The sequence below is a fragment of the Acromyrmex echinatior genome, chromosome 4 (assembly GCF_024713525.1).
Source record: "Acromyrmex echinatior isolate Ae372 chromosome 4, ASM2471352v2, whole genome shotgun sequence".
NCBI lineage: Eukaryota > Metazoa > Arthropoda > Insecta > Hymenoptera > Formicidae > Acromyrmex > Acromyrmex echinatior.
This window is the reverse complement of record NC_141855.1, coordinates 14,704,572-14,729,086: the sequence shown is the minus strand read 5'-3', so window position 1 is coordinate 14,729,086 and position 24,515 is coordinate 14,704,572. Positions and strand designations below refer to the sequence as shown.

Below are 24,515 nucleotides of genomic sequence, written 5' to 3'. Positions count from 1 at the left end.
TAGATCAGCTGCTCCGCCCTTCTTGAACATCCGTTTCGCCTACGTTTGCGTCGTATGAACTAACGAGAACCAACCATCGAGAATCCTGCGGGATTCCCGGCGATCTTTGACGAGAGACTCGCTTCCGCCGAAAATTTCGTCGATTTTAGAACATAAACGAGAATAAATTCAATGGGGATTAGAAAAGGAGAATAAATATTATTCTTCAGCAAAAACATTATTTTTGAACGTTTGAAGTTATATTTTATTTAGAGAATATACCTGGAGGGACCACTGAAAGTCCGTGAAGTTGTGGCTCTTTCTTTATAAGTATTTTATAAGATAAAATAAAAATTCTCTTGAAATGCATTTTGTTTAAAGCAACGTTTTGGCTTGCCCTTTTTTAATTCAATAAGTTTGACTCGGTAACAAAAGTTAACATATTTATTTAATTTAAAAGTTTATCTAATTTCGAAAAGAAGCTGCATGTATTAATCTGTCTTTGAGATCCTGAAATCAAGATTGTTGAGTATTTTTAAATTATTATCGTGCAAGTTATGAGTCACATAAAGTATTTAATATGACATAATTGTGACGATAATGGAATTGTATAATATAATTTTGAAAAATATTTTTCTTATATGTAATAATTATTAAAAAATAGAAAACTTATTTTCTGATCAAAAACAGAATGGAATGCTATTCGTCGATTGCAGAAAATAGTTAAAACCTGCTATCGTCGATGTTACGAAGCTATTATTTTTATAGCCACGTTATCCTATTATTCTGGAAAGAGATGTTCTCTTTATCCGTCCCAAGTACACTGTAAATTTATATATTTACGGAACGTAAAGAAACGTAATTTCATGCGTAAAGCTAATTATTAAAGAATATTGCGGTTATATGTAGTTTCATGGTTGAAAATGGATAATAATTTTGTTAAAAGAATGTTACAATGCGAAAGAAAAATTATTATATTATATTCTAAATATAATACGTTATCTTTAATTATATATGTCCTTTATTCGAGTGAGCATTCATTACGTATTTCTCTTTTGTTAGTCCATGTTCCATATTTTTCCCTATACATACACAGACACAGAGAATCGTGCGTTTACATGATGCTTGCGCGTATTCCGGTTCATTTTATTCGCGATACGGTATATTACTTGCTCTGCTTCGCATGACGGACGCGCGCATCGATGTTTCACGCGGTACGATTTTGTTTGAGGTCCCGCGGTTTTCAGTTCCGTGTGTTATTTCCGACACACGCACGAGTGAGAAATCCGAGGCATCTCCATCGCGACGCCATGCGCCGCTGGCACACCGCCGATGTGGTTGCAGATCGTGCAGGTTTCGTCGACAACGAACCAAGTTTTATGAACGGCTCGCCTGTCACGAAACCCGGACGTCTGCGTCCATGCTTGGTCCTCTTCTGATGCTTTTTTGATGCTTCTTCCTCATTGATCCTCAAACGACACAATAAATAACACATAATATATTGGATGTCTCTTTATTTAACTTATTTAGAATTTTGTCGACGTAAATATTTCCTTTCTTATTATTTTCAAAATTTTGATACGACACATGTCAAGGTGTCAAGGTAAAATTATTTTTTAGTAGTGTACAGAACCTCTTTATACGATTGCTTCTGCGAAAATTAATATGATAGAATATATGATTCGGACAAGCTAATATTAAAATGCGAGCATTAAGTTTGCAGCGTAACCTTGTTTTAAGAATAAACGAGAAAGTATAGAAAGCTGATGCAGGAAAACATAATCCGACGCTTTATGAATTTAAAGCCATGACAGATATTCCGCTCTTGAGGTTAACAGCATTTCTCTTTTTTATGCATAAACTACGTTACGAATAAGTAGAATAACATCTCATTTTATATGAGAGTTTGATACGTGTTTGTGACAGTGAAAATCGGATCAGAAATGTAACGCAGGTGATGAGTATAGTTGTTGATGTGTATAGATTCGATATAATTTCAGAAATATGGTACATAAAATCTTCCTTTCATTTGATTTTAAAAATATATTTTAATTTAATTTAAAAATTAAAATATTCCTTCCTGCATACAGGAGGAATATTTTTATTTAATTTTTTTTCAACATTTTTTTTCACTAACTTTAAGGAAGAAATAAGAATAGAATTCGTCAAAGATTTTGCCGTTAACGGTTAATCTGATAAAAATGGGCCGTCCGGTATAAAAGAAATCATGGTTCGGTTTTAACATCCTGCACGTGCAGTCCGCCAATCCGAGGATAAAGCCGATGGGGCAGCCTTTGAAAGAAGGCTCTCTCCGGAGGACAACGGCGCGTTGCGCTGCTCTCACAGCCGTGTAATTATTATCGATTCCATTACTGCGCTCGTAATACTCTCGGCGAAATTACCGCGGTCGCCGTATCGCATCGCGATCGTTACGGCCGGCTCGCGTTTAATCAGTGCTTACGATGATATTACGATAGTGCAACGTGCGACACGAAATTATTGTAAGCCGCGCTGCTAAATATTCCGTCAGCGGTCGCTAATCGTCCGCGTTAACCGAGTTAATAAGCGCACTCGATATGCGCGCCCGATTTATTCGCCGTCCGTATCGAGGTTGAGGAAGGGTAGTCGACGACGATGACGACGAGCAGGATAGCTACGGGGATGGTTCAAGGAAAGAGCAGAAGGGAAGAGAGAGAGAGAGAGAGAGAGAGAGAGAGAGAGAGAGAGAGGAGGGGGGAGAGAGATTGGCAGCCTGGCAGGCATTGTTTGCGCATCTATGTGCACACGAGAGAGATAAAAGTACAGAGCGAGAGAGAGAGAGAGGGGAGGGGGGGGGGAGCAAGGAACAGGCGGGAGCGAATGAGTCAGTGAGTGGGATACCTAATGAAATTACGATGTTACTTCCCTGAAAGACGCCCCGTGGAGGCGGGCATGGGTACACGCGGCGATCAGAGCGTAAAGTCCATCCCTGTATCACATCGCGTACATACATTACATACACCGGGCCATGTCCGAGCGTGTGTCCGTGCGTGCATGTTTTTCCACATGTATACATGTGCATACGTATAAACACGTGCGTGTATGTATCGCGAGTGTCCTTCCTGCCTGTGCAATGTGCAAGCACGCGTGTAGACACGCGTATATGCGACGCGTCGCGTCGCGCGCATCCGCGCTCTTTCGCCGCGGAAAAGCTCTTTGTAAAGTGCCGAACGAGAGCTTTGTGAAAAGCGCAATTGACAGGTCTTCCTATTAGTAGACGACAAAATATCGGGGGAGGGCAGAAAAAACGTCAGTGTGAAGCGGTGGAGGAATATAGTGTTGTGAGTCGGAGTGAAAGAGACGCTGGTAAAATACTTCGTCCCTTTCTTCCCTGCTCTTTCTCTCTCTCTCTCTCTCTCTCTATCTCTATCTCTCGCAGTCTCTTTTTTTTCGTTGCATTAACCGGTTAAACTTCCATACGCGTAAAACTGACGCCATGGACCCAGGTTGCCGTGATATTCCCTGAAAATCCGGCCGATCGCTTCCCCGACGTCCTTTGATGAAGTCCGGTTCATCTCCTGGATCGTCGATGAAAAGCGCGATCGATTTCGGGTGAAACCTGTTCGTCTGCCTGTAAAGAGCTGACCCATCTTTCGTTCGAGGTGTTATCTTCTGTTATAATAACGATTAAAATTATAAAAGCGAGGGACAAAGATAAAGGACGCATCAAAGAGACAGCTTTGTGCTTCATTTGCGAACTTAGGCCACGACGATGAGCAGCACCTAAGTATATCATAGTAATGAACGACTTCAGAAAGAACGGATAAAATTTCCGCTATTGATTTATTTCGCGTCGAACGTTATGCATTGCACTTGTAAAAGTTGTATAATTTCGATTTCGAATCGAAACTAACAAAATCAGCAATTTAAGCATATAAACGAATTAGTTTTATCTTTTACTAAATACTGCGAATATATGGGCTATTTAAGGGTATTCGATAATTCTTAACGACTGTAACGATGTCGTTGTATTGACATTGCGCAGGTTTTGTATGTAGTAAAAATGCTGTGCAACAATAATAACGATATCGTTGCAGTTCTTAACGCGGGATTTACAATAGAAGTCGTAACGGTCGTAGGATTTTAAATCGTAGAAAATTAACCAATCACAGTCAAATATGAGAAGAATAATCGACTATGATTGGTTAATTTTTTATGATTTAAGACCCTACGATCACTATGACTTTTATTGTAGATTCCGTATTAGAATTATAGAATAAACTACTTAGTTTCAAAGGAGATATTACATTATTAACCTTCATGTAGAAAAAGAAAGAGGATGAGAGAAGGAGAGGGAGGAGAGAGAGAGAGAGAGAGAGAGAGAGAGAGAGAGAGAGAGAGAGAGAGAGGAAGAGAGAAAGAGAGAGCAGCGTGCCGATTGCAGGCAGGTAGATTAAACTGAAAATCGCTGGTTGGTTTGGTGACCAAAGTTCGACCTTTATTATCGTTTGTCCCGAAGGCATCGTGATGTGGAACAATGCTATGGCGCGCGGCGTCCTGTAATTATGTTAAGTACGCCGTCGCGTAGCGCGCGTGAAAGCCATATAGTGCACATATACTGAACTACCTCCCAATAGTTGCCTCGAGATTCACCCCTGCAGACAAGTCAAGAGGAAGCGGAGAGGTGTACGAAGGAGAAGCGGTAGATAGGGAAGCGTATTGCGAGCTGGCCTATAACGTAACGCTGTTATAGAGTAATGCAACCGACCGCTCTTGTGATCAGACACTAACTAACTGTGCTTTGGTCGTGCACGTGCTTAATATATAGTCTCTATTCGCGTATTTGCCTCTGTCGCATCTAGAAATTTTTCAGGCTCTCGTTGAGTGACTATCGATTTTTTTATAATAATATATTATCATATGGCTGTGATTATGACTAAAATTTATTAAAATTTAAATTGTGGAAGACGATGCGTCTGAGACGTGTGAGATTTTCAGAAATTTATTTTTTTGTCTGATTGTGAATTGTAATAGGATTGCCACAAAACTGGAAATTGGAAGAATCAGGGAATTGAAAACGATCAGGGAAAATCAGGGAATTTTGCAAAACTTTCGGGAAAATTAAAATTCTTGACTTTAAAAAAGTTCAATATATATATATATATATCACACCAACACAGTTTTGGTAACACTATCAATTTAACAATTAAATATACAAGTAGTGTCAATATTAATAATAATTTATATTGCTATATTCATATGATCTCTCAACAAAATATTAATAGTTTTCAAATCAGGATGAAAATACAAAAAATTTTAAAATAATGAAAATCAGGGAAAATCATAAAATTTTGTCTAGAAATCATAAATTGCCTGGAAAATTATAAAATTTTAAGATGAGGAATTTGTGAATCTTGAACAAAGAATATTTTGTCTGAGATTCGCATTAAGAATCCTTATACCTTTTATGTTTAACCATTTTTCTTGTATTTTTCACGACCTTGTGTCTCTTTATTATCTATATCAGGAGCATGTGGGTACACCTTGAATAATTTGTTGCTCATGTGCAGCTATGGCCGCGTGTAGTGAGTAGCCAGGAAGCGGGTAGTCGTAGCGAGAATGACGACAGGGAGATGAAGAGCGAGAGCGAGAACGAGAGAAAGAGAGGGTCAACGGGAGGAGCGTTGATGGTTGACGTATCTGTATGCCGCAGTGACGGCAGACAAGCACGTATATCAAATAATTAGATTTCGGCCTGAAACGTCAATAACCATGTCAAACCATTACCCGTGCGAGACCCTGTCGACCGGTTCGGTGCTGGTTGGTCGGTCGACCGACGACCGGCCGGGAAGAGCTGCATGCCTGTCTGACTGCTAGACTACTGCCTCCTGCCTAGATAGCTCGCTGGCTGGTTGGCTGGCTGGTTGGCTGGCTGCTCACGAATTTAACCGAGTTAGCAAACAACTCATTTAACGAAATTAGGGCCCCGAGCGTCGCTTAAAATCGGAGAAATAAAATTACGCTGCGAAGCGGCGGGAGGAGTGACCGGCACTGGCAAACAGAAAGGAAAGGGAGACGTCGGCTTCAAGTTGAGACTTCGGATGTTGCTGTCGTTGTTACTGCTGATGCCGGTCGTGACGGACGTAAGGAAGTTTTTTTTTTTAATGGAAATTTGTTACTAGGCTAAACTTGTAATTCTGTGCGGTGTATTGAAAATGTATATGAATATACTTTGCGCATGTACAAGAAATGTATGTACATACAGATATTTATATTACGTTTTTATAATAAGAATTTAACATTACCTTGGAAACGATAGTTTTCATAAAAAACGAAACTCATTTGATTTAAAAAATATTCGTTATATTAAAAAATTGTTTCTGTAGCGTTAAATCGTCGCTCTCAATTAAAAGATAAGATTTTATCCTTATTTTTGTTATAAATCAAGGAAAATTACTTAAATCTTTGAAGTTTTTGCAATGAAGAGTTTTACTTTAACACCGAAATAATTGACATTCCTTGTTTTCAATATTTTCGAAAAAGGAAATGCAGCGAAAGACGTTTGGGAACACCCTGTATACGCGGAATGAAGAGGAGAATTATGAGAGAGGGAGAGGAAGGGGGGGGGAGAGAGAGAGAGAGAGAGAGAGAGACAGAGCGCAATGCGGGTGTTTAAAGTGCGAAGGAAATGTCGTCGGCAACGTCAGGCGTTGCCGCTCGAGCGAAACAATGCACGTTGCGCGCCTTCCGAGTTCCGTTCGAGATACGATTCGAGCGTGCCATGCTTAACGTTTCGTGCTGTGCTCGCTTCGCTCGTGCGCGAGTGAGCGAACGAGTGAGTGTGTGCACGTTGCGCATTTGTGTCGTAGGCAATCGCCTGTATTGTGCGCACAGGGTATATTGTACGCAGAGAGAAAGAGAGAAAGGGGGGGGAGAGAGAGAGAGAGAGAATATATATATATATATGTATATATATATATATGTGTGTGTGTATGTGTGTGTGTGTGTGTACAGAATAACAGGTTCATAGTGAGTTGGTCTGGCTATCGCGGCTTTACTATCTGACAGCCTTCTCTCGTCTTCTCTCTGCATTCTAACGTCATTGTCCTCCACCGACACGCATCCATACAGTAATTCATACATCTCGCGCGCAGCATACTGCAAATTCAGGAAGTGACGTTGACTCGATGCGACCTCGCTTTTTAATCGGGCTGGTTAGTAGAGCAGGACGAAGAAATCGAATTATTCAAGATTGACGGAGGATGTCTGTAGATATGTTACAATTTTAATAAACCATCTTGCGAAATATGGGTGCATGAAGAAATTGAGTTGCAGGTTTAACCAGTGTCGCTCTTGACGTATTCAATTTCTATGAATGGTTTTATCCTGAAAATTGAGTCGTGCTATGTCATTCGGTTGGATTGACTGTCATAAATCTGATCGGAAGATAGAAGTCGCGATTGATATGCATTTTAATTACATTTTGTCATGATATCGTGGATGCAAACATGAAAATCGAGCGTGGAGATGCATCTCAAGCTAGAAAAACTCGACAAATTTCTCTCTAATTTCGATAGGAAAGTGAGATGCTTTTTCTTTCTTTTTTTTCATACAGTTTTGGCGAGCTTGCAAAATGCGCGAACGTGTCTTGCCGTCGGTTTTTGAACTACGTAAATCGATAAATTCGTAATTTTATCTCGCACTCCTGTTAGCCACGCTAAAGAGAACTCGTGTCGTATGGCACGGGCAATAAGAGTTTGCACCGGTCGAAATCGAGTTATTTACCTGATTGCGAGTTTTGTGAAAAATCGTAATGAACTTGGGTCGCGAGTATCGCTCAACTTTCGCAATTTAAACGTCGAGCTCTAGCCGGATAATTGCGGAGGTCGCGGAAGCAACGGGACGACGTTTTCCTACTGCGCGGAATTAATACGCCCAACTCTCCTAAATTTGCACGCGATCATTGTTGCGATTTTATCGCACGCGAATTGCGCGTGAAACTTTTTCATTCTGAACTCGTTAATAATTTTTTTTTTCTAAGTAAGAAACGCCGCCATGTTCGACATAAGTCTTTTCTTTTCTAGAAATTTAATTATCGAATCGCGAGAAGCGGTTTGCCCCCATGAAATATTTGCATAGACACTTATTAATTTCCTGACTTCGCAATCTTTATCTCTCTCGTTTCTTGCGGAGAATCCTGTATTAATGTCCCTACCTGCCATTGTCTTCGGATTTACATAGAGCTCTTCGCCGCGTCTCCCATTCAATTAAACTTCGCGAAACAAGCGGTAATGAATTTAGATATCCTGATGCGTTTAACTTAAAAAAAAAGATACATCTTCCATCTTCTCTCGCGAGATTCTTTTTTGAGTTCATCGACATTACGTGGAGTAAGTTCAAGATTAAACTGACCACAGTAGTATAAATCATTTTTAGACAGACGTTGCGTTTGTAGTTGATCCTTTTTATGACGTATTTTATTTTAAGTAGAAACAGTCAGTCATGGTCAGACTTCATCATATCGCATGTCTATTGGATGTTTATAAAATAATTTACAATATTTAATTATTAGCACTAATGAGAATGTTAATTATAATAATTAGGATGACGTAATGGTTATATTCCCGTTTCAAATTGCAATCGATAAGATCGCAACTGTTAAAGCTTCCATGTCGTAGTCCGAATGTAAAGGTCGCCGTGCACGATCGCTAACAATGATCTTCCAAGCAAATCTCAAACGAATTATCTAACGGCAATAAAGGCACGTATCGTATAGCCAATGGGTGGTACTCGTTGTCGCCGATAGTGGTAACTTCCTATCGGCTTTTCAAGCGATTGCTGCCGCTTGCATCTGTAGATCGGCTCTATAGATAAGAAAACAGCCGAAGGCGCGAAGTGATATTGTTACGATTCTTGCATGATATCTGCACCGTTTCCTTGTATATCGTTCAATCGATGTGACCCGCTTTTCTTGTTCTGCACTCTCGAAAAGTCACTCGTTTTCTTCCTTCCTGTTTATTTTTCTTTTTTCTTTCCATTTCTCTCTTTTTCTCTATATATGCAAAATTTGACTGCAATGTCTTTTTGTTTGGAGAATAATTCAGCGTGTAATGTAAGGAAAATGAGCGAAAGTTCTGGCAAGTTTTACGGATCGCAGCTTTGATGATGGAATGAGCCTGTTAAGCGTAAAACAATTTCCACTTAGTCTCACCAGTCGCGTAACCGCAATCGTATGCGTCTAACGCAGCAAAATAGCGAGTAAAATAGCGCATACGTATTTAGTGTTCCTTGACAAACATTAAAATTAGACCGTGAAATGTGCGCACGTTTAACTAAACGTTGTGTTAAAATAGCTTATGCTAACATTATAATATTTATTGAAGCCTATCTCATTAGAATTTATTTTAACAAATTAATATGAAAATTTTTGAAACATAAATAATAATTCGAGCGAAAATATTTTTTGTTAATTTTTTTTATTAACTTGGAGGTGTAGTCATTTGATTTTTTTATATAACTGCTCATCTGAATATTTTTACACCCTAATTAAAATTATTATTATTAACAATTGTATATCATTGATTGTTCACCGATTTATTAGTATTTGAGAATATTATGAATACGAATTTAAGTCAAATTTTCTGAATAAATAAATCAAATTAAACGGAATGATAGTTTATTATGACAGTATTTCTAAAACATAAAGATTTTAATTAATAAATTAATGCTTTTTTAGTGGATTTTCGATAGAATTGTATATCTAAAAGTTTATAGAATAGTTAAAAAAATATATATATATGTTGAACATCCATAATAAACAATATTTTACAATAATTTACATTTTTTTCATCACTGGAGTGTAAAAATACACTGTGATTATTCTCGCATTAATGTTATGTCCATCTTATTATGTATTATAAATTGATACTGTAACAGAATACCTGTCCTTTTTGCTTGATGTGACACGGATTTTTTGAAATGCATGAACTCGTGCGTGATAATCAAGCTCCTGCCTTGCTTCCCGACATAGATTCTGAATTCAGCGTCATTCTCGTCTTTCTAAAAGTACTAAACTCATTCTATTCGTACGATGCGAAGAACGAAGGGGAAAAAGGAGGACTGATAGAAACGGGGGATAAGAAACGAAAGAGGACGATAAATTTGCGGCAAACCGTCCCCTCAAAACGCGGCATGCAAATGGCCCTCGGGGCAATTTCAAATTTTACGACTCTAAAAGTCGTAGGTGTGACATTCAACCGCCTTCCATTGCCTGCTACTTCTATCCCTGCGGCTTTTCACCCATTTCCTCGTCCCCTCTCCTCTATAGACGAATCGTATATATTCACCTCTTTCCTCTCTCGTTAATGTCCAGCTAAAAAGTTCTCGTTCGTGAAAATCGTTCTTGTTACGTAGCGTCCGAGAGGATTCCCGTCACGTTCACTCAATTATTATATTCAAACGAAAATGCACGACTTCCGCGAAATCATTCAGGTTGGAACGCCACAAAAAGAGCTTACTAAATGTTCCTTGAAAAAATGCATTTATAAGCGATAATTTTCTACATTGCTACTTTTATTCGAAATTCTGCTAAATTATTGGATGATATTCTATGTATAATCTATATTGTTATTATAAATAATTTTACATCAAGCCAATTATTAATCATCCAGATAATTTACATATTTATAATCACAAAGCTACGCCAATCCAAGCATATCATTATAAATAATTAAAATATATGTGTATAAATAAAATATATAATATAAATCTTGATTTCTCTCTCTCTCTCTCTCTCTCTCTCTCTCTCTCTCTCTCTCTGTCTCAATATTTTTAATTCTTAATCGACATAGATATTTTTTTCTTTGAAGAAAAAGATGTCATGTGATATACATTTTTTGAAAGTTATAATAAATTAGAAATAAAAAATAGATGTATAAACTTTATTCGGTATATAAAAACATAGACACTCGTAAGAACTTGATCTGTTTATCGATCTTTGTTAATTCATTTATGTTTTTAAATGGAAAGAGACCATCATTATCTTCAAGAGCGGTCGAAAAATGGATTCTAGCGTGGCTGACGGAATGCGAAGCTGTGGTTTTCCTTTCAACGTTTTAACGAAATTTTAAGCATATCCACGGCTCTCAAGGTCGATTTCCATTTCCGGCATCTCGCGTAGCGTCTCTCCCAATTAAAGAGCTCGCCGAAGTTTCTCTGGAGCTGCAAGTACCAATTTCCTCGCGCACTCACCAAAGAGTGGATGCGCAATTCTCGCCAATCTAAGTTCGCGACGACTTTAATTATGCGTAGGCTACATCAGGCATTCGGAACAGCGAAACAGAAAAAGAGAAACCGAGATAGAGAGAAAGATAGACAGAGAGAGAGAGAGAGAGAGAGAGAGGGGGGGGGGGAGGAAGAGAAAGCATGAACAGGCGTGCTAGATCCAGAGTGTTCTTCCGCGACATTAAGAGAGAATATCGGACGACGTTCTTTTGATCGGTGAATTTCTTTCGCATTAAATCCCTTGCCAATCGCACGTTCCGTCTTATTATCGAGCCGTGGAACAATCATGTATTTCTCTTGCCTCGATATTGATAACTCCTCGTATTTTTTTGCTCCTAATCTATTGTCCTGCGTCACAATAGACATCAGTAGAACATTTCCAATCCGAGCTATTATGTCTTTGTTCCTTGTTATCAGCGAGAATACTATAGTAAAACCTCAATCAGACTAAGTCGGTTTTCGAATCGATCTCTTACGAGTAATTATTCATTGTACAATATTATGTCACGTTTATTAATACGAGAAAGAAAGAGAGAGAAAAAGAGTTACATAAATTTGATAGATTTTATATAATTTTTTTTATCAGAGAGTTAATGTCATTATTATCTTAATTTTTTACTAGAAATAATACCCGACATTGTGAATGAAATTATTTTTGCTTACAAATTTAATTCATCTCTCAATTCCCATCTAAAACCACTAAACGAATCTTTTTTACAGCCCTCTTTTTCCTGTTCAATGATAATCACCAATTAACAATGTCCCGATAAATGTCACTAACGACAACATGCTTCGTACTTTCACGCTGCAATCCCGGCTAACTGCCACGATTTAAAACCGTTAAGCATGCACGAATCTTTCTTTATGGCCGTGAAATTTATACGATTGCGCTCGATTTTTGCTTTGCACCTACAGCGCTTTCGTTCCGCTCGCTAACTGAAATATCGCGCCAATAACGAGAATGTACACGGCTATATGGGGGCTTGAAATAAAGAGAGACATGGAACTATCAATCGTTTATATAGATCGAGCACTTTAAAATAAAGTAATATAAAATTTTAAAATGATGAAATTTTGACATATAAAACTTAGGATGATATCCAGTTAACAAGCTTACAAATCAGCCTTGAGATATGAGCAATTTATATTTGAAAAAGCTGATTACAAGTAAACTGATATGATTAAGTAATTCACGATCAAGACAGACGTCTAATAAGCGCACAAAAATGCTGAACATTTATTTGTCATGACTACGGTTGCTATTTTTCCGCTTTTCGACCAGAAACTCTGACTTTTTGAACAAATCTCCAGTTCTCCAGCAACGGAAAAAATCTTCAGCCGAAATTTCTAATCGATCCAAAGTCCAATAACTTTTTTTTTAAATGCGCGCGTCGATTTTTCTCTGGTTTTTGGAAAGATATCTCTGAAAAGTCAAATTTAGATTTGTTTTTTTTTTGAAACGCACTGCCAGAGAATTTTATAATAGTTTCAACAATTTTGGTACTAGTTATCGATTTTCAGCTAGAGAATCCTCGATCTCCAATGGAAGACTAGTTAAAAGGCAATCATGAGCATGAGGTATCATAGTTTGTTCTAATTAGCTCCGACAAATGAATTAAATTATCTATATATATTTCTGTTGAAATTAATCTGCAAATCTGCGTTAATTAGTCATTCTTTGTACATATCCCCCGTATTTTTTTATTCTTTTTTAAAATTGCTCTGTACGCGTGCCCATGGTATCGGGATCCACCCCGTCCAAGTGGCGAGCACGTAGCGTGGACGTAGGTGTAATCTCGCCGCATACACACGCGATTCCACGTCGAATATCAGGGAGCACGACTGGAGAGCTTACGAGGATCAATGGTCGTTCAGCGGCGTTTTATCCGGCCGGGCTTAAGCGTTAATTTTTGCGAATGAACTGGGTGACCGAATCGCGCGGCTTTAGCCAGCTTGCGAGCGTGCGGCATTTATCGAATTTACAGCTTTCCGGTGTGCCGCGCGAATTTATCGACGGTATTCGATGAATTCGCAAACGCGATCATCGTTTTACGAATTATACGATGTCGACCGAATAAAAAGCACAGAATAAGGTATTGAATATTTTAGCCTTTCAATATGATTAACTTCACTAGTGCATTCACTGTTCCTACCAATGTAGATTATCTTTAATCTCGGCTCAATTTGTTCTTCATCTTTTTTTAATTTTTAGAACTAGAGAACAAGATGAAGAGTTAGTTAAACTGAAACTAAAATTAAACTGCATTGGTAGAATGCAGTTTGATTTTAATCTCGGTCCAACTCGGTAGAAATAGACATGAGGCTAATTTTAAGGTATAATTACCATTTAGAAATTGTTATAAAAATAAAAGAAAGCTAATAGCAAGCAAACGTGTGATAGTATTTTGGCAAAAAGAAAGTACACATAATAATTTATTTAACTAAGCATGCTGATTACGTTAAGGCATTGTACTTTATATTATGTTCATAAAATCCGACTAAAGATCTACTCTCAGATTAAAATAAGAAATAAAATATCATGATGCTGTGTATATATTTAGTCTGTCGGATTTTATGAACATAATAATATGAAGTATAATGCGAAGATAATTTTCCATCAAATTAACAAGCAAGACTTGGTGTTACTTTGTCATGAAACTTTATGAAGAATTTAAGAGTGATAATGAGGTAGAATAATAATTCAACAACACTCTTTCCTCTCGCGGGGATGGTTATGAGTAACCGGCGTTAGTGTTAATAGCGTTCTGTTTCAGATTTGAATAATTCTCAAAGAATCATGAATATTTATCAGTGTTATTACGAGCAAATACAGTTTTAACCCGCGGATTATTTTCGCATAAATTAGCCGCTACGATAACGCGCGTAATTATTTAATTTATTATAATTCCCACAGTTAGTTTTAAGCGTGCGAAAACATTTCTTTCTGATGGCTTTTTGTTAATTTCTTTATATAGATTGAATGAATGTTGCTCTGTTGGCTATTCGTGTTCAGTTTGTGCTGAATTAATTGTATTCTCCGTTTTGACAACAAGACATATTATGTCTAATGAAACATTTTATTTCACTTTTACCACTAAATTTGTTCAAAGAATTTTTTATTTATTCTTTAAAGAAATGTTAATAATAGTTACACAGAATATTTCTTTTTAACTACAATATAAATATAGCATATATTGCTATATATATTGCTATATATATTTGTCAACTGTATCTAATAGGTGATGCAGTTAGTTGCTTATGGCTTGACGATCAAATTCGTGCCTAATGATCCATCGTTATGGTTGGATCGCGAAATTGGATACGAGCGATAACGATACCATTGCGCGAAACGTTCGATAGACACCATGAACGATAGACAAAAGAATGAGCCCGGGTGACGCGACGATACGCAAATGACAATTCGATAAATTTAGCGTATTCACGTTTGCCAATCGTGTCGATATTCGTACAATTGAATAACATTCAATTGTTTGTGATTTTTCATGCTATTAGAATTAATCACGTACTAATATTGTAAATTCTAGATGTACTAATTTTCAATTTATGTAATTATTTCCATCAAATTTGAAAATTAAACATTTTTTAAATTTTATTTGCCTTCGTACTTCGAACAACTTCTTTATATCTCAATCAGTTATTTATATACATTAGTTACATTCAAAATGATTATGCTAGATTAACTTCGATTTCGTAACAGAACGTTCAAATTCTCGCGATGTACGAAATATGTTTTAATGAGTGCTATAAAATTGTGGATGTATCGACGAGTGAGTAATCTCTCATATCACAGGATGCACATCACACATCGCTTTAGCTTTTAAAGGTTAATAAAATGCAGGATGTCTCGGTGTACCTCATTAAAAGTTGTCGGCTTAACATTTACAGTGGCGGACAAAAGAAAGTTTAAAAAGTAAATTATACAAAAAACATCATCATTCTGAGAAAACGGAGCTTTATTTTGAAACATGAATGAGTATTTTTTAAATAGGTATCTATATCTTACAAAGTAATGAATAACATAAGAACAGAATTAATAGTTTTTTAAACAATTGAACAAGTAAGAAAATTAGATAGACAAAAGTAAGTTTAATTATATTTATATTTTTTGAATATTATCTTTGTATTTGAATATTTTGTTAATTTTAATAATTTGTAGGACTTCCTTTGCTTTCTATTACTGTTTATAGTCTTTTTGGTATACTACGTATTAACTAAGTTTTCTAATATATTTATTGAAGATTATATCATTTCTATTGTACTGATTCCCAAAATGATTTTTTGTTAGTACGGATACTTAAAGGGATTCATCTAAAATTGTCCAGAGATTCTCTATAGGATTAATATCTGGCGACTATGGTGGCCATTCGAGTTTTTCAATTTTCTTTTTATTAAAAAATTTGGATGCCACTTTAGGAATATGCTTAGGATCGTTGCTGGAAGATAAACGATCCCAAATACATTTTTGCTGTTGACCGTAGTAAATTATTATTTAAAATATTATAATAATTTAATGTCAGTCATTCTCCCAATGATTTTAACCAATTTCCCAATATCCTTTTTAGAAAAACAGCCCCAAATCATAGTCGAGCCACCGTGCTAACGTCGATTGAACATTTTGCTTTTTTAAGTAATCTGATAATCTATACCATACTCTTTTCCTTTTCTTTTTGTTTATCAACTCAAATGTAGATTCATCAAACCATAAATATGTTCCCAAAATGATAAGGGCTAGTAATATACTGTTTAGCAAACAGCAGACGCTTTTTCTGATTTTTAACGTTAATAAAAAGTTTCTTTTTTGCTATATAATTTTTTAATCCATTTTCATTTAATCTCCTTCTCCCTGTTCTTTCATGTATGTGAACAAGATTTAAATTTTTTTTGATGGTTCGAGCTATCACGGAATCTTTTTTTACTTGTCGAATTATCCTTCTGTCAACTCTCATCGATATTTTTCTCGGTCTGCCACATTTTACTAAATCATTTACAGTATCGTATTTATCGTATTTGTCACAAATTTTTTTCGCTTCCATCACAGAAATTTCATATCTTTTTGAAATTTTTTTGAATCCTAAACCATTTTTTCTATCTCTCACTTTCTTTTCTATTCATCTATGAAATTAAAGTAAAAATGAATAGATTAAAAGGAATGAAATGTGTATAGAAAGAAAAAAATTAACAAATTTTTAGTAGTTTATTATAAAATATCTAATTACATAGATATTTATTAAATAAAATATCTTTTAAACTTACTTTTGTCAGCCGCAAATATTGAATGAAATAGATCGTTAATGAACAATGCAAGAAAATAAACAAAACAAATATATAATCATATGTGATATAAAGTAGTGCTACCACATTAGTTCAATGTTATCAACATCACTAAAAACGTTCTAATACTGAAGTTACCGATGCTCATATACACGGGTACTTTAAACTTTCTTTTGTCCTAAACTGTACATCGCGAGAAATGTAAAATTATTACCGTAAAATGTCCACCACGATTTCGCGATTCGTGCTCTGCGATTGTCCGGAATAGAGATAACTGAATCGTCTTAAGAATGAGGAGAAAAGTCTTCTCGATGTGTCTCGCAAAGATGATCCCAACAAAATCAAAAGACAATCCGACGGCGGCTTAACCCAAGGCGAAAGAGGCTGGAAAAAGCGATGCCGAAGGTCACAGCAACTCGCGAACGGTCAGGAGAGCTTAGTATGCATTGCGTGATAGCTCGCGTATATCCATTATATTATGTTCACCCTCCTTCCTTGTCTACTATACTCTCAAACTATATTCAGCGGAAGAGATTTTCTGCTGGATGGCTCCTCTCTATTACCTGGTCGCTATCTACAGCTCCCTCTCTCTGTCTCTCTCCTTCTCTCTCTCTCTCTCTCTCTCTTTCTTTCTCTCTCTCTTTCTCTCTCCCTCTCTCTGCTTTTATTCCGTTCATATGTCATATATACGCTCTCCTTTATGCGCACCCGTTATACTGCCGAGTATTTACGTGAATGCGATTCCGGTTTCACGTACGCCGACGACGGGCACGTCCCGTACACGTAGCGCGAAGACGTATTCGAGCGGTCGCTATAGTGAGAAAGCGAAGGAGCGAGGGTTGGAAGCAAGGGGTGAGATGCGTCTATGCAACGCTCCGACCGCAATCCGTATGAGCGTGCGCGCGGACTGATCGTTTCCGCATGCACGTGAGTTGCACGGACGTGATTTCGTCGTAAGGGGTTGGAGCCGTGTGAGGGTGAACGTGCTAACGCGGCCGGCAACACCCTTAACTCCCCTTAACGACGTCGTAGGTATGTACGGGCCCCGGAAATCTTCTCTTATACAGCCCAATCGAAGATGCGCCGTTACAGACACCTATCGTCTTTTCGCGACATTCTATTTCAATTCTGGCCACAATCGGTTCCCTATATATGGGGTGGAAATCAGATCGTTCCGTTTCCTCGTCGAGAGATAAGATCCGAGTACTCGCGACGATTCGCTTCGGTATTCTTAGACAAGAGAATCCTGGTGTTAAAGATTCAGAAGATTTCAATCTCTTTGTATCTTATCTTCATGTATAAGGGCAATGAAGTTGCGTCAAAGCAGAAAAAGATTGTGCATTATGTATTGCAGAGTAATTACCAGAGAATAATACTGCGGTAGCGAATTGAAGCTAATTTCATGTTTCTTATTATATGGTTTAATAATTACTTTTATCCTAGGAAATGGAAATATATCTCTATTGAAAGATTTTATACACACACATACACACACACGCGCACACACACACACACACACACACACTTCATTTTTATAAATAGCTATGTTTGGTTATAAAATTAAGTAGAAATGCAGTTGCTTACAAACCATGTAATATTTCCATAAGAAACCTCTTGATTTATATCATAGATCAGGTTCGGTCTTATTTCAAATAAATTTATTTAAAATATATATTTTAAATAAAGAAAAAATTAAAATGTTATTTAATATTTATTATTTTAAATAACTTCTAACCTATTTCTTATTTAATATTTTAAATAAGTTGTATCAGTTTTTTATTGATTTTGTATTTTAAATAATTTTCTGAAACCTATTTTATATTTTTTATTTTAAATAAATTGTGTCAGTTATGTTATCCGTCAGTAAAAGTAATGGTGAATAACTAAATTATAGTATATTTATGATGAAGTGTGGGGTACAAGATATACTCACATATGATCCGTTTCAATTTTCCATCTGTAGTTCGCGAAAGGTTAATACTATTAAATATTAATTATAGGCTACAGTTATAAAAAAAATTAAAACGTTATACTTATAAATGTATATTCATATATTCAAATAAATAAAATTAAAAATAGAAAAATAGGCTCATGTACGTGCAACGCAATATAATCAATAAGTCAAGGCTTAATAAGCCTTGATTTATTAAAAATCATTAAAATATTTTGTATTTACTACTTGAAACGTTTATTTAAAGTATATATTTCTTATTTTATATTTTAAGTAAGTTTTCGAAAACAATTTCTTATTTAAAATAAGAAATTGCTTTTGAAAACTTTTTTAAAATAAAAGACAAGTTATTTTTCTATTTTAAATAAAAATTATTCTATATTTTAAATAAATTAATGTATTTTCGAGTTCTTATATTTTTTCTATTTCTTATATTTTATATTTTATATTTTAAATAATTTCTCGTGACCTATTTCTTATTTAATATTTTAAATAAGTTCTTGGAATCTATTTTATATTTTTTATTTCAAATAAGTCTTATCAATTACTTTACCGATTACTTACTCTTACGATTTTATATTTTAAAAATAAGTTTTTGGAACTTATTTTTTATTTTTTATTTTAAATAAGTCGTATCGATTATTTTGCCGGGCCCTGCCGTAGATACAGATGATTATTATTATTATTATCATTTAGAAGTGTTTATATTTGATTTCTATGAAATCTACATACGTAATGGCAAAAGATTGCACTCATAGAGAATGTTACAAGCAAGACACAGCTGGAGGAATAGTCCGAGTTGAATTGCCGACTGGCGAATAAAATAAAATTTTACAAGCGTTCGAGGCTTTGCCTGTAATTTTATCACCGGCTGTTTTCCGCGAGGCTCGTCGTAACCCATTAGGAGGGAATTAAATTTTTAGAAGCTTAAATGTTAGTGTCGGCGATTTCATTCGCCTTTTAAAGACCTCGTTGCAGATACTGCGCTCGGTCGGCATATTTTTAGATGCTCTGTTGCTCTCAAGTATCCTACTGTACAATTGTCGCTAACTATTTAGAAAATTATTAGGTTATCAATAATCGCGATTGCTCGTTAAACCATCATTGGTTCATTCAGAATTTCTAACTGAAAAATTTAATAAAAAATATAGTAACTTGATTATATAATAGTAATGTCTTCCATTTGTTAACGAAAAAGAAAATGTTTAATAAAATAACTTCAATAAATTTCGGATGAGTTATAAATACGATACATGGTAAAAATCTTAATAATACAGAAAAATTAAATTGTGTGAACAATAAGTTTTAACATAGATTAATATTAGAAGATATTTATAAATTCTAAAAAAGATTATTTTTCTTTTATTGTTTTTTGCTAATAATGCAATGCACTTCGTTGTGATAGAGAATGCGAATGTATAGAGATCAATTGAATGCAATTTAGGGTGAAATGAAGACATTCACTGTCGACGAGCGGCTATGTATTCTCATCTCACCTGATTATGCTAGCCACGCGGTAATTTCTGTTTGCATACCGGCCGACCTTTGACCCAAAGCGCCACGTGGAGAGAAATTCTCTGCCACGCGAGCTTGAAGCGGGAGATTACTGTGAACCGGTGACGAGTCGTTGAGGCAGTCCGCGCTTTTATCGCGAGCTATTTCATCTCGCGCATATGGCACCTGCGTATTATCATCTCTCCGATTTCGCGATGGAACGTTAATGCTCGTATGAAAGCGATCTCGTTGGAATGTTGAAGAGAAAAAGAAGATTATGTTGATAATGACGAGGAACGATCTCGCTGATTTGTACGTATAATTACGCATTATGCGAGTAAGGAGACGCTATCGCGAGATAGACATTAATCGAGACATCGAGACCGACTCGATTCGCTTCTGTACAATTTAATTTTGCACAATTACAAGGATGAGTCGGCGAAATCTCGCATCGCTGTGCGAACAAGCTCGACCTTCTCCCCGGGCACGGAGATATACGCGTGCATATTGGCGAGGAATTTTTCCCGTGAAATCAATCAACCCGGTTGAATTCAGCGTTGCTGCATCCCGCATCCGAACGCGATTCGTCGTCGTCTCGTCGGCCCCTCTGCTCTTCACCGATTCCTTTCACGACGTTCTCAATCCCCTGCCTTGCAGGCAGGAAAGGAAAATACGTAAACGAAAGTAGACGTATGCGAATAGATAGGATTGCTGCCTATACGCACAGACGCTGCACGAATCGCTGAAAGTTCATTGGCTATAGCTATGGCTATAGCAGGTCCGATATTTTCTCTCTTGCCGATTTCCTCACCGGATATTCCATGTCAAGTAACGTCCTCATACGTTCTTGTTATACGACTATACATTACACCGAAACAGTCGTCAGTCTTGATAGACTAGATAAGCTAGATTTGTCCTGTCAGTGAAATGTTCAGTGAAATGTCATTGAATACGGTCATACACGCCGTAAGTAGAGATTCTTTTTTTTCCTCGAAAATGTATGAGCTGTTGATGGAATTTTTTATAAGGAATTATTGCTAAAGAATCATTATGTTACTTATTTTTAAATAAATATTTAAAAAAATTTATTAAAAATGTTTAAAAGACGTCTTAAAATTTCGATTAGACGTATTATGATAGACAGAGATAAATCTCTGATGTGTTAGGAATGTTAAGTAAATATTATCATATCAATTTAAATTAAATAATTCCAATTCTTGTCTTATATCTATATTTTCTTTTGTTATCGCATTCTTTGTTAAAATTTTAAAGATATCTTGAAAAGATCGTGTTATTTGGAATTATATTATATATATTTATAGGTATTTTTTAATTTATTTTCTACAATCACTCAAGATTCATATTTGATGTCAGACAAAAAGATTACCTTGGATATATTACATATTTTTATTTTAATTTATAATATAGTACTGTGCACGACATTGTATAACGCATATATTCAATTACATATATGTAAAAGTAACATTATTTACTCATTTATAGTGCAGAGAGAATATTGGATCTCCTACATTTCCTAGACGAACTCTTGTAGAATTCGAATGATCCGCTAAAGTGATGAACGCACTATTTTTAACTATGATTTATTCGAACGTTTATATCAACAATACGCATCTCATCTGCCACGTTATGCACGCATTCACGCATATCGGTCTGGAATCTCCTTATCTTCCTTCTGACACTCACTTAAAGGATGGTTGGAGAAAAAATCAAGCGAGTGCTCAAAGGCGACATATGACAAGATAATAATATTAAATAAAACTTATCCAGATTTAAGAGTAGTAAAATCATCAAAGTTTATCATTAGATCCGCCGATATAATCCACTTATTAATGATTAAGAAAAGCCGCGAAGATTGGAGTTACGACTCCGTTTAATTCGATGAGGGCGCGATTATATTTCACGCGTGTTATTTCACGCTTCGCGCGGCCGACAGGATGCTAATTACGAACGTTAGCGTGCAGGAAACCCGCTGGGTTGCCCTCTTGTTGTTCCATTTCCCCTTATTTTGACAAACGCGTGAGATTAGGCGAAGTGGCTGCGAGATCGATCGTTATTCTGCTTGATTATCGGCCCGGCAACGAATTAACGTGTCTCGAATATCGTCTTCCATTCTCGTTCGCTATACGTACCCTCCTCTCTTTGTCGCTCTTCCTTTCTTTGTTCGCCTTATTTACTTTGAAGCTCGGCCTCTCCCTGCATCCTCTTTTACGCTTGCAACCATCTTCCAGCCTCCCTTCTTCCTCTCCAGTCCCCTTTTCTTCACAGTAGCTCGTGACCAGTCAAGCGTGTAAAAGACTCCATACTTTTTCTAATCTAGCCGACAGAATAGAGTTGGGCACGATCGATCTAAGCAGCAATTTACATGTAAGCTATCACCCTTTGCATTCTTCGTGTCCGGTTGTAATTATGTTCGTACTGGGGAATAATATCGCTGTCTATCTTTATCAGAAAATATGTAATCGTTTATTCGATAATATACATTTTACAGTTAATTTCCAAGTGTCACGTCGGTGAATTTGTATTGGAGATATATTAATCTCGTTGTGGAAAAAGGAAAAAAAATCAAATGATTACATTCTAAAAATTATCGGTATGGATTTAACATCATATGATGTCTATATAATTCTCTGTTAATGTTAACATCAATACAGTAAGAATTATATAGATACGCATGGTATTAAAATCACACCGATATTTTTTAGAATGTACAGTTTTTACAAGTAATATTGTCAGGATAATGTAAAAAATAAAATTAAGAATTATAATATTAATATTAGAAACGCCAATGAAATCTCGTTAAAATTGCCGAAGACGTTAATTTGGTAATTTTCTATTCCTATTTTCGCCATAGTTAGTAAAAAATGTTATTTTGATATTACTTGTATCGTTAGAATTATTTATCTTATACTAACATATTTTTAATATTTTATAGATATTGTGTATCTAATACAAAAAAGAAAAAAAAATGAAATTAATAGAGAAATTCAAATGGCGATTCAATGTTGAATTCTAAGGTTGTCTTGTGTTACGCGATTAAAATTATTCGTGTAAAGGACAATATTCGCAATCGTCAGGAAATGTTATTGCGAGATGTATTAAAAAATCTATATGCCTTTTCGCCGCGAGAAACGATTAATGCGGCGATCGCCATTGAGCTTGCATAAGATTGGCTGCAGGAAGAGGGCGAGGCTCGTTCATCCTCATTTCTCTTTCTATCCACGTCCTCCTCTCCCTTCCTTTTCCTCTTTAGCTCTTTCCTGTATATTCACCGACCCGATAATCAGCCTCTGATAATTGAACGTCTTGGAATTGACGTCGTTCATGCCTATGTCACCGACGGGCGTCCGCCGTCAAACTTTTTCCGCGGGACACTGATACGCTATCTAACTACAATTACGGCGTAATTAAGAACGGTGAGGGGCGATAATTAAAGATTAAGATACTTGCCAGCCGGGTAGGAGCCTGCAGAAGTGACAACATCGCCGCAAGCGAGCCAGCTCGGCGATATTAAACCCCGCCTGGTACGAACTACACCGTGCCGGTGTAAAGTCGGCCATTGACTACTTGCGGATAATCGCTGAGTCTTGTACCCGCCTACATTAACTCCGAGATGCAATGAAGTATAAGATGAAATATGAGCAGCGAATGATAAACAGAAGATACATGAAAAAATAGTTTTGTTGAAATATTTAAATAATTAAATACAAACATTTAAAAAATGATTTTGTTCTAACTAACTACCAAACTACTAAACTACCAAAATAATTATGCATGTAGGACGCTCAAAAATGTTAAAACTTTTTATAGCTTTGTTATTAACATTTAAGCGTTCTACATAATTGTTTGATGATCTAACAAAACTATTTTCAGATTTATCTAACTAAATTTTTTAATACTTTACAAAAATTCTTTTTCTCCTGTACGCGTGATCGTCTACATTTAGATATAAGATTTGAAAAAATCAAATTGACTAGGAATGAAATACTACGACCATTTCGTTTTTATCAGAGAATTGTAATTCTCCAAATATATTTCCCTAATTAATTCCGTGTAATACGTTCAAAAAATTTGCAAGTTAATTCATATTCACATTTTCACATTATACAGTCGAGATTTCATTTAACACTTTTTTTAGTTCTTATCGCGTTTTATTACATTACGTGAGATGCGGAGATAATTTGGACAGGTGAAGTAATACGAGTAGAACATGTGGTTAGAAAATAATTACTGTTAAAGCTAGCGCCTCTCTTATTATAACATGGGAATATTTTCCTTGTATTTTCACTGCAATATTTGTTTAACAGCCTGTACAATAGAGGTGCATAAATTGTTAATTCCAAATATCTGGCTATCTCATTGAAAATAAATATGTTCCTCTTTTCATTTTTCTCACTATTTCTCTTCTGCCTTTTGACAGTTTATAATAATTCGTCTCAATTTTGTTAAATACCATTAGAACATGTTTTTCTAAACTACAATATTTTTTATTGTATATTACATGATGACGAGCGATAAA

The 24,515-nt window shown here is 36.0% G+C and overlaps 1 protein-coding gene and 1 pseudogene across 2 annotated transcripts in view; one reads left to right on the top strand and one right to left on the bottom strand.

Annotated features, from left to right (window-relative positions):
- The window catches only part of Scgdelta (sarcoglycan delta), a 351,842-nt gene that overhangs the window by 31,301 nt on the left and 296,026 nt on the right, over positions 1-24,515 (top strand). The gene's annotated exons all lie outside the window — the stretch shown is intronic.
- LOC105148351 (uncharacterized) overlaps positions 1,589-24,515 on the bottom strand; it is a 30,747-nt pseudogene continuing 7,820 nt past the window's right edge.